This window comes from Anomaloglossus baeobatrachus, chromosome 1, assembly GCF_048569485.1.
Source record: "Anomaloglossus baeobatrachus isolate aAnoBae1 chromosome 1, aAnoBae1.hap1, whole genome shotgun sequence".
Classification (NCBI taxonomy): Eukaryota; Metazoa; Chordata; class Amphibia; order Anura; family Aromobatidae; genus Anomaloglossus; species Anomaloglossus baeobatrachus.
Genome location: NC_134353.1, coordinates 435,824,821 through 435,836,884, shown reverse-complemented (window position 1 = coordinate 435,836,884; position 12,064 = coordinate 435,824,821). Strand labels below are relative to the sequence as shown.

The 12,064-nt window shown below is 46.6% G+C and overlaps 1 long non-coding RNA gene across 1 annotated transcript in view; it reads right to left on the bottom strand.

The window, feature by feature from the left end:
• Positions 1-11,514, bottom strand: part of LOC142294369 (uncharacterized) — a 100,928-nt gene extending 89,414 nt beyond the window's left edge. Inside the window, exons 1-2 of the long non-coding RNA XR_012751301.1 lie at positions 11,415-11,514; positions 10,797-10,980 (exon numbers count right to left, since the gene is read on the bottom strand). This is a non-coding gene — a long non-coding RNA (uncharacterized LOC142294369). The remainder of the gene's footprint in view (positions 1-10,796; positions 10,981-11,414) is intronic.
• Positions 11,515-12,064: the final 550 nt, after the last annotated feature.

Below are 12,064 nucleotides of genomic sequence, written 5' to 3'. Positions count from 1 at the left end.
TTATAAGCAGCAATTTCAGCGTTCCAAGTGCCTTTAAATGAATTTGAAGAAACTGCACTTCAGGATTGTAGTGAGGATGAGGTGCCCCAGCTCATCAAGTGTTCCAATAGGAGTTTACCTCATCCTCACTACAATCCTGAAGTGCAGTTTCTTCAAATTCATTTAAAGGCACTTGGAACGCTGAAATTGCTGCCTGAACTTGACTGCAGGTAAAGTAGTTTACCTGCAGTCAAGTTCAGGCAGCAATTTCAGGATTGTAGTGAGGATGAGGTAAACTCCTATTGGAACACTTGATGAGCTGGGGCACCTCATCCTCACTACAATCCTGAAGTGCAGTTTCTTCAAATTCATTTAAAGGCACTTGGAACGCTGAAATTGCTGCTTATAATTTAAGCCTCTATTAAAAACCTTTTTGCTTATGGATTGAAAAAAACTCTCCAGGTATCTGAAAAATCATATTGCAGTGATAGTTTCAATTGGCATTAAATATCATATGCCTTGAAGCATCACTTAATATACTATACTAGATTTAATAATTGCTCTACTACCGGCCGGGGTACTGCAACCAGACACCTGGTATCTGTTTGCTGCACTATCAATTACTTATTCTTTATTTTTACTTTTATTTTTAGTTCTACCATATGTGGTTTATTCTTCTTTTTTTTCCTTGTTCTATTGTGTGAATTGTTTTGAATAAATTTGTGTCTAAAACAAGGATAGCAATAAAAAGTATAAAATATTAATAAAAAAACCTCTTATCAGCGCTGGTTTATTGGGGATTTTTTATTTTAAAAAATCTCAATTAAAATTCATTTCTGATTCCAGGCAAATTAAAGGGGATTTATTTTTTGCCTACAAACCTAGCTGCAGATTTAATGGTTATTGGGGTCAAGTGCTAACAATTGTCTGTAGACTACTTGGTATATCCATCCAGGACTGTATGCAGAAGTTTTTTGCCCACCGAAAAAATGACGTGGGCTTCGCCATATTTTTGTATGCTAGCCAGGTACAGCAGGCAGCCACGGGCTGCCTCCAACCCCCAGTTGCCTATTTGTACCCGGCTGGGAACCAAAAATATAGGGAAGCCCGTTTTTTTTAATTATTTAACTTATTTCATGAAATAATTAAAAAACAAATGACGTGGGCTTTGCCCCATTTTTGTGTCCAGCCAGGTACAACTAGGCAGCTGGGGATTGGAATCCGCAGCACAGGTTAGCCCGAGGTTTCTGGGCGCCTCTGCTGCGAATTGCAGTCCGCAGCCGCCCCAGAAAATGGCGCTCTCATAGAAGCGCCATCATCTGGCGCTGTATCCAACTCTTCCAACAGCCCTGGAGCCGGGTGGCTTGTTGGGTAATCATGAGTTAATACTGGCTTTGTTTTACTAGCCAGTATTAAGCCAGAGATTCTTAATGTCAGGCACGTTTGACCCGGCCATTAAGAACCTCCAATAAAGGGTTAAAAAAAAACACCACACAGAGAAAAAATACTTTAATAGAAATAAATACACAGACACATTAGAGACTCCATCTTTATTACCCCCTGTCAGCCCTCCACGATCCATGGTCTTCTGTCTTTCTCGTTCAACAAATGCAGCTCTGCTACATCACTGCTGCATAGGGGAAGACGCTGCTTCCCGTGCAGAAATCACTCTGTGAAGGCTGCACGGGAAGCAGCGTGCAGCCTTCACTCCGTGAGTGATCAGTGCTGCTGGCTGTCAGTGGTAACGCTGACAGATGCGTTACCATAGCAACGGTGCTCCCGGAGCCGCGGTTAGCGGTGACGTCACCGCTAACTGCGTTGCTATGGCAACGGTGATCTCCATTAATGACCGGCTGTGTCAGCCGGTCCCTAACGGAACGGGGAGTCGACCGTGTGCTAGAGCATGTCGCCGGTACACGGCGATACACAAATGTGCACCGTGTACCGGAGAGATGCACTCGCAGGTCCTACATGACGCATCATAGTCATGTGACCAGTCTGTAGCCAATGAGATAATAGCCACGTGACTGGTCACATGGCTATTTTGACGTCACGATAGGTCCTGCATCACTGCTGGCAGTGCTGGTCACCGGGAGGATTCAGCGATCATCGGATGGAATAGCGGCAGGAGACAGAGTGCAGGAGGGATCGCGGGGACCGGTAAGTGTTATGGCAATGTTTATTAACTGTTTGTGTACATTTATCATGCATTTTTATGTGTTTGTGATTGCCTCCCATTATATCCTATAGGTTCGAGTTTGGTTCGTCGAACGTTCGACGAACCGAACTCGAACGGGACCTCCGTTCGACGAACCGAACTCGAGCCAAACCACGACCGGTTCGCTCATCTCTAGTCTTAACTGGCAACACCAATAGGAATGACTGTAGGAACACTCATCTATAGGGCTTGTGATAGTCACAACTCCTATAATAGTGTGGCGCCCTGGACAAGCCAGGACGTCACAAGCACTACACCAACACACCCCACACTCCCGGTCAGGCACACCAAAGTCAGACAAAAACCCTTGTTGCCTTCTTCCAGGGGCTGATGTCCACACCAGGGGGTGGAGCCAGGCGGTTGGTCTCCGCCCACCGAGGAGTTCACAGTCCTGGAGGCGGGAAAACAGACCAGTTAGAGACGAGAGTGGTAGTAGAGAGGAGAGGAAGTGAAGTGGCAAGAGAGCAGTCTGAAGTTGGTCCGGGTGTGTGGCCCGGACGGAACAGCAAGGTTGGCAGACGGTGGTGACTGTCTGCAGGAGAGGCCTATTGGAGCTAGCCGTAAGGACCGTGGACGGGCGGTGGCCCGGCGGTACCGGACCGATACGCAAAGAGAAGTCAGCACCATCCGGCAGGGGCTTACAGACCCCGACAAGGCTAGGAGTCGCCGTGCAATTTGTCAAATCCGTTAGCGAAGGGAACCTCCTGGGTTTCCCAGCAGCCAAGTCCCGACAGAAGGCAACAGTCCAACCGAGAGAGGGCAACACAGTCACCGCAAAGGCTAAAGTTCCCAGGGCCAGAGCCTGCGGGCAAAAGGGGCTCCCTCAGCACATATCCAATAAGGAGGTAATAAGGAGTTATTGGCAGCCCATAGCTGCCAATAAGTCCTAGATTAATCATGTCAGGCATCTCCCCGAGATTCCTTCCATGATTAATCTGTAAATTACAGTAAATAAACACACACACACGAAAAATCCTTTATTAGAAATAAAAAACACAAACATATACCCTGGTTAACCACTTTAATCAGCCCAAAAAAGCCCTCCATGTCCGGCGTAATCCAGGATGCTCCAGCGTCGCTTCCAGCGCTGCTGCATGGAGGTGACCGGAGCTGCAGCAGACACAGCCGCTCTTGTCACCTCCACACAGCAACTGAAGACAGCCGCGCGATCAGCTGAGCTGTCACTGAGGTTACCCGCTGTCACTGGATACAGCGGTGGCCGCGGGTAACCTCAGTGACAGCTCAGCTGAACGCGCTACTCACCGCCGCTCCTCTCACCTCCACGCAGCAACTGAGGTAAGTAGCGCGATCAGCTGAGCTGTCACTGAGGTTACCCGCGGCCACCGCTGGATCCAGGCAACCTCAGTGACAGCTCAGCTGATCGCGCAGCTGTCTTCAGTTGCTGCGTGGAGGTGACAGGAGCGGCGGTGTCTTCTGCAGCTCCGGTCACCTCCATGCAGCAGAGCTGGAAGCGACGCTGGAGCATCCTAGATTACGCCGGACATGCAGGGCTTTTTTGGGCTGATTAAAGTGGTTAACCAGGGTATATGTTTGTGTTTTTTATTTCTAATAAATGATTTTTTCTGGTGTGTGTGTTTATTTACTGTAAATTACAGATTAATCATGGAAGGTATCTCATAGATGCCTGACATGATTAATCTAGGACTTATTGGCAGCTATGGGTTGCCAATAACTCCTTATTACCCCGATTTGCCAACGCACCAGGGCAAATCGGGAAGAGCCGGGTACAGTCCCAGAACTGTCGCATCTAATTTATGCGGCAATTCTGGGCGGCTGTTGGCTGATATTGTTAGGCTGGGGGGCTCCCCATAACGTGGAGCTCCCCATCCTGAGAATACCAGCCTTCAGCCGAATGGCTTTATCTGGCTGGTTTTGAAATTGTGGGGGACCGCACGCCGTTTTTTAAAATTATTTAATTATTTATTTCACTGCACAGTATAGACACGCCCACCGGCTTCTGTGATTGGGTGCAGTGTGACACCAGTCACTCAGCGTGGGGGCGTGTCTCACTGTAACCAATCATAGGCGCCGGTGGGCGGGGAAAGCAGGGAATACGAGATTGTTTAATGGGCGGCCGGCTTTTTCAAAACAGTAAAAGCCGCCGGAGCAGTGTGAATGCCGTGCAGTGCCGCGCCGGAGCTCGGGGATCGGTGAGTATGAGAGAGGGGGGGAGATGGATAGACTGACATGGACAGAGAGTGAGGGACAGAGATAGTGACCGACTGACAGAGATTACTGAATGACAGACATTGTGAGGCGCTTCAGAACGCAGCTTTTCAGCTGCGCTCTGAAGCGGACCTTTTTTAAGCTGCGGTGCAGAGCGCGCACCTGCGCACATAGCATCAGACACCAAAATCGTATGAGGGATGTCACACGTTACAATTGACTAGGTTCGTGCAACAAAACGCTCAATTCTAGACAAAAATACGATGTGTTTGCGATCAACGGTTTTGCGTTCAATCCTGATCGCACGTAGATGTCACACGCAGATACCTCACAAACGATGCCGGATGTGCGTCACTTACAACTTGACCCCAACGACGGATTGTGAGATATATTGAAGCATGTGTAGGGGGGCTTTAAATGTGTAGATTGGGACAATGTTATGGTAACTGGGGATACCAAACATAAATGGGGTAAGTTTAAGGATATACTCCTAGAGTCCTGTAAAATACTTATACCCTCTGGTAATAAAATGTCCAGGAATAAAAAGAAACCACTTTGGATAAATAAGACAGTACAAAGTATAATAAAACAAAAACAAAGGGCGTTTAAAATCTTAAAGGCTGAGAATACAGAAATAGCATTTCAGAAGTATAAAGATATCAATAGGAAATGCAAAAAAGAAATCACGCAAGCAAAATTAGCTACTGAAACAAAACTCGCCAATGACATTAAAATAAATCCCAAAATCTTTTATAATTACATTAATGCCAAAAGGAAAACAAATAATAACAATATAATAACAAGATAGGTATAGAGGACAAACAAAAGACTAAGATATTAAACAGGCACTTCTCATCTGTGTTCACCAAGTAACTGACTGTACCAGGGATCATTCAACAAATGAAATATCCAAGTTCACCACCCGATATAATTAATTTAACACAAGAAGTACGCCTACGTCTGGGTAAATTAAACATTGACAAAGCCCCCGGGTCAGATGGCATTCATCCACGAATATTGAGGGAATTGAGCTCCGTAATCGACAGACCGCTGTATCTCATCTTCTTAGACTTGCTTGTAACAGAGTTGGTGCTTCAGGATTGGAGGATTGCTGATGTGGTACCGATATTTAAGAATGGTAAGAGGGTAGATCCAGGCAACTACCGTCCAGTAAGCCTGACATCAGTAGTATGCAAAGTTTTTGAGGGCATTTTAAGGGATGACATACAAAAAGATATTGCAGAAAATAATATAATAACTGACAGACAGCATGGATTCATGAAAGATAAGTCATGTCTAACCAACCTGTTGGGTTTCTATGAAGGGGTAAGTGCAAACCTGGATATTGGTAATGCAGCTGATGTGATTTATTTGGACTTTGCAAAGTCATTTGATAGTGTACCACATAATAGCCTCATACTGAAGCTGCAGAAGCAAGGACTAGGGGAAACTATATGCAATTGGGTAAGGAATTATCTAAAAGATAGGAAACATAGAGTAGTCATAAATGGTACATTGTCTAAATGGGCTATCGTAAGCAGTGCGGTGCCTTAGGGATCTGTGCTAGGACCGATTCTTTTTAATCTCTTTATTAATGACCTTGTGGATGAGATTGATAGTAAAGTGTCAGTCTTTGCTTGCTGATGACACCAAACTATTCACAGTTGTTCACAGTTGATCCTATGGCCAAAATGAATTTTCGGTCACGTGACCAGATGTGGCTTCGCCAAATCCATGACACATTTAAGGAGGATGGTGGGTCAGTACATCATGATGATGCAACAGTTTTGGATGAAAAAATAATGAAATATAAATCTCTCCTCCATAAGAGGACCAAATTATGGTGGAATTGTGCCTTTTGGAGAAGTATCAACAAAAGAATCTAATCTGTAGGGGACTTAGGATTCATGTGTCACCTTCTTTCCCTGTTGAAGATAAGGGCTTTAAGAAAAACTGGGAGGAGCTGGCCACTACATGCTCAATAGGTTTTATTAACTTATTGATTGGTCTCAATTAATCTAACCTCACCGATTTGGAAATAGAGTTGGAAACATTACAAGAAGCATCAATAGTAGCTTATCTGGTGATGCCCTAAGCAAATTTGATGAGGACGTGGAAAAGGAAGTCTCTAAATGGGAGAGAGATATTAGGAATTTGAAACTTAAGAAATTTCGTAGAGACTTAAATGACCTCACTAGCAATCAAGTCTATAGATGGAGAACATCCCAATACAGAGCTGGTAGGGGGCCTGGGAATAACTCGAGGTCTAGGTCTAGGTCTACATCCATAAGATCATTCACTTCTGAAGAAAATTTCCAGGAATACACTTCCTCGACTGCTGGCGGGGGTTATGAATTAAGAACATTACCTGCAAGGACTAAAAATCGACAGACCCAGAACCCCAAGCAAAATCTGAATAAGGGGAGCTCTGGTCAGAAAAAAGATGTATTGCAGGTGATTAATTTGTCAGATCATTCCCTCACCAGTAGTCAAATTGAAGTGCTCTCGAGGCCTTACATTTTCTCCTACTAATAACTTTAATTTCTTCCTAGCCATGAAAGACTTGAATCTCTTTTCGCACAAATTGTTACTGAGGAAACTACACAATAGAGGCAATGACATACCTGTGCTGGAAACAGCAGCTGAAAGGGAAGCTGTGCCCATTCTGGAGGATCTTTTGAATGAGCAGGAGACTGCCCAACAAGGTACATTTCCTAGCTGTATTTTGCCAAAGTCAACCCATTTTCCCTCCTTGTCCCTCTGTCCAGCAATCGATATATTTACACGTCTGGTGACAGAGGAGTTTAAAAACATCTCCATTAGACGTAGAAATGATAATTTAACAAGACAGCAGAGGATTGCTATACAGGAACTTAAGAACTTAGACGATGTAGTAATTAAAGCTGCGGACAAGGGGGGAAATGTGGTTATTTGGCCAAACAAGAAATATGAAAAAGAGGTATTCAGGCAGTTGAAAAATAAGGATACTTATTCCAGATTGGACCACAGCCCCCTAGATCTTTTTTCAGCGCAGCTACAAAAGATTTTGTTTAAGGCATTTGAAGATGGAGTGATTACGAAAAAGGTAATGGAGAGCCTCATCGTCCTGTCCCCCAAGATACCCACATTTTATCTTCTACCGAAGATCCACAAGGACCCTGTCGACCCCCCCGGGACGTCCGATCGTGTGCGGCATTGATGGTTTATGTGAACCCATATGTAGGTTCATAGACATCATTTGTCCGTGACACGACAGATGTCCTAAACAGGGTTGACGGGTCCTTGTGGATGAGGACATGGTTATTGTCACAGCCGATGTGGAGTCCCTCTACACCTGCATCAGTCATGATGCAGGTTTAGAGGCGGTCCATTTTTACCTGAGAGGCAGCAACAGGGATGGCGATTTATGTGAACTGATCTTAGAGCTCCTCCATTATGTCCTGACACATAAAAAAAGTCTTTAAAAGTAAAAAAATTATCTTCAGAGGTGGGGCACAGCCATGGGCGCGGCCTGTGCGCCTTCATACGCAAATCTCTTCCTGGGGTACTGGGAGAGAAAGGTGTTTGCGTGTGGGGGCACTGAGGCCACGCACTGTGTGCATATGTGGCTCCGCTACATTGATGATTTATTTTTTTTCTGGCAGGGCACAATGGAGGAGCTCAGATCATTCATGGATTCTTTGAACAACAATACGAAAAATATTAAGTTGATATATAACGCTAGCACACAGAAGATTGACTTTTTGGACATCAGTCTGGAGGTGGATTCATCGCACCGCCTCCAGACTGATGTGTACAGAAAGGAAACAGCAGTGAACTCATTACTGCATGCCTCCTCCGCTCATAACATTTCCACAATACAAGCCATTCCAGTTGGCCAGTTTCTTAGGGTAAGACGGATCTGCTCCACAGAGGAGAAATTTGAGGGACAGGCCGGTGACTTACGCGAAAGGTTTTTCCAGAGAGGCTATAGTCATCGTTCCGTTAAGAGAGGCTACAACAGAGCCAAGGCAACTCCTCGTGGCCAACTGCTACAAAAATCTAATGATAGAATAGCCAATGTAGGATGTGAACCGATCCGCTTCATTTCTACTTTTAATTCCGAATGGGATACCATGCGAAGAATTATGACTAAGCATTGGTCTATCCTTAAGTCTGAGACAGGGTTGTCCTCTTGCCTCTCTGAACGACCACTGATGACCCCCAGATGATCAAATAATCTCAGAGATCTGCTTGTCCAGAGTCATTACGCCCCTAAGATCGGTGGCTTATTCGGACATAGTCGTCCTATTAAGGGGTCATATCCATGCGGTCATTGTCTTGCGTGTGCGAATGTCTCTCGGTGCTCTATATTCAGATCCAGTGATGGGACCCTTGTGTTCAGCATTAATCAATACATTTCATGTGGCAGTTCTTATGTCATTTACTATGCCACATGCGGGTGCTCAAAAATCTATATTGGCCTCACTTCAAGAGAACTCCGGATGAGGGTCTGAGAGCACGTGAGAGACATTTGCGCAGCAAAGACAGCGGTGGATGTGGCCTCTTTGAAAACTTTGCCTCGACATTTCAGGCAATTTCATGACAGTGATGCTCGATCTCTGAGGGTTCTTGGGATCGACCTTATATATGGGGGCATCAGAGGAGATAATATGAAAAAAATACTAGCCTAGAGGGAGGCAAGATGGATTGTGACGCTCGATACTCTGAGTCCTAAGGGACTCAATGAAAATTTGAGTTTTTCGTCCTTCTTATAAACTGTTGCACCATCATCAATATTGTGGGTTCTGCTGTGTTTTTATCTTTTTAATCATTGTTTTTTATCACATGTTGTTGATTATATATTGTATCATTTTGTGTCTGGCAGTACCCATCTTGTAACTATATAAAGCTCGTCTGTGAATATCCACACAATTACATCTTGGACCTTAACAGCATGATGCCGGCTGCCATAGGAATCTATATATGTTATATGACTGTGATTGAAAAATTGCGACATAATGTTATGTTCTATGTATGGCACCTGTGATTCCTTGGGATGTCTTCCTATGTATGGTTTATAAGTGCGTTTGGATGTGCGCATGCCCGGCCGTGTCTCCCCCTCCTGCCCCCCTGTGGTGTCTGTATGATTCCCGTGTGTTTTGCGGTTCCTATGGTTACCTGTGGGTTTCCGAAAGCACACGTGGTCTCTGACGCCATGTGGGGTGTATACGACGTGGTGACGCACTCGCGCATGCGCCGCTCTAGTCCACTCTCATTGGATAAAGTGACGATCATGTGATCGTCACTATGGATACCAAAAGGTCCTGCAGACACACTCAGATATACGTACCCATGAATAAGCGACCATAATCCTTTGCAAAACGTACGTCGGGTCCTCCACGCGGAGCTCCTATAATTAACTTCTATATATTATGTATTTATTGATATGTCATATGGAAATGTACATTTTATTTAATTTTTAAATTCATTGTCCTAATAAAATTGTAATTTTTACCTTTTTCACCTTAAAAACTCCGTTGTCCTCTCATGTCTATATGAATTGTGGAGTGGTATGGGTCCAATGCCTTTTATTATACTGAGGTCAGCCCTGCATTGCTGTTAAAAAATGTGCCGCAGGTTTTCTTGTCTGACACCAAACTATGTAGGATATTAAAAACTGACCTTGATGGACTTCCTGTTCTGGCGCTGAGGATGTAGGTGTAACGCCTGGTCCCACCAGACCCCGGGGGGGGAGCTCTCCCTCACATCTGCCCAGTCCCAGCATGGCTCCCACGTGCACTCCTGCCCCCACTCCCAGGCAGAGAAGGCCTTCCACTTAACCGGCCCCAGGGCTCTGCAGACGTTGCTCCCACTCCTAGGCCTGCTGCAGTTTCCTCCTCACACAGAATTGCTGTAGGTGATTCTAGGCTGCGCGCGAGGCCACGCCCCCTTTCTTAAAGTGGCATGCCCCAAATCCTGGAAGTGATCTCAGAGGTCACCTGCTGCCTAATAGGTATTTAAGTTCACTTCCCCCGGCAGCAGGCGCCCGAGCAACGCCTCTATTAGTGCATTGCCAGTGTCCTAATCTGTTTGTGCTATTGTTTGTGATCCGTGCATTTGTTACCTGATTCTAATCCTGTGTCTCACCGTAGTGCCATCTATACCATTCCGGCTGTGGACGTCACCACCTATACCTACCGTGGACGTCACCGTGCCATGCCTGCCGTGGACACTATCGGTACATACCCGCAGTGGACGTCACCGCTCATACCGACAGTGGACGACACCGTGCCCTACCTGCTGTGAACATTATCTGTACCGTACCGGCTGTGGACGTCACCTGCTGTGAAACATCTCCGGTGCCACTTCCGTGTTCCGCCTGCCGCGGACATCGTACCCGAGCCACGCCTGGCCGTACAGAGACTCCTACCTCTGGTCCCTGGCTGCCGTGCATTTAGGCCTTCTGGGGAGGCGCCGCACAGTCCCTGTATAGGGGTTCGCTGCTGGCCGTCTTCTCAGGGGAGTCCGGTGCACGGTCCAGTGGGTCCACCTCCGGACGTTCGCCGCTCCTCGGTGAGCGTAACAGTAGGACATGTGGTGAGGAGCTCCTGCACCTGCAAAAGATCATACTAAGAATCAGGGACGGATCTGTGCCCATCCGACACCCCAAAGACACAGCTGCTGGGGGATAGCTGCCTCTGCAAGAGACTCCCTGAGAAAAAGCTGGGTGAGAGACAGATTAAGGGTCTGGCAGATGCACTGGGGTAGAGACTGGAGGATCCCCTGACCCAGGACTCCTGCTGTGGAGACTGCAGCTGATATCCCTCGCTCTGGCCAGATTACAGTGAGTGAGACAGAACACATCAGTGCTGGGTTGGAGCCTGCCATTAAGAGCTGAGGCCAGGGACAGAGGCTGGATCAGGGGTAGGTCGATGTGGTCCACGCTCCCCCCCTCCCCCTGCTCGGGTAGAACGAATCACTGAACTGCTGGTTGAGGTCCCCGCTGGTGTCCCTCTGACCCCTAGACTGTGCTAAGTAGTGCCCTCACCTGTGCTGAAGAGAGAGTCCCGAGGACTGCTGGAGGTCTGAAGGGCAGAGAAAGCTGCATGGTGAGCAATGACACAGGCAGGAGAGAGCTTTCTGGGCGGGACACGTCCATTTTTTTTTCTCTTTGAAAACTCAGCCTGTTGACTGCTGGATCCCTGGGAAGCAGGAAGTGAGACATCTAGTGTGTGAAACAATATAGTGTATCTCACACAGAGCCATCTTCAGGACACTGCCTCCCTCTAGTGGCCATCATAGAGAACTGCATCTTGTAAATTGATTGCTGGCTTCTGAAGGAGCTGACAGTAAAGCTGGGTTCACACTAAGCGACAGCGACAATGACGTCGCTGTTACGTCACCATTTTCGGTGACGTAACAGCGACCTTGTAAGTCGCTGTTATGATCGCTGCTTATCTGTCAAACACAGCAGAAGCAGCGATCATAACGTCGCTACATGTGCAGAGAGCAGGGAGCCGCGCTTAGCGCTGGCTGCTTGCTCTCCAAGGTACAGTACACATCGGGTTAATTAACCCGATGTGTGCTGCAGCTACATGTCACAGTGCAGAGAGCAGGGAGCCGCGCGCACTGCTTAGCGCTGGCTCCTTGCTCTCCTAGGTACAGTACACATCGGGTTAATTACCCGATGTGTACTGC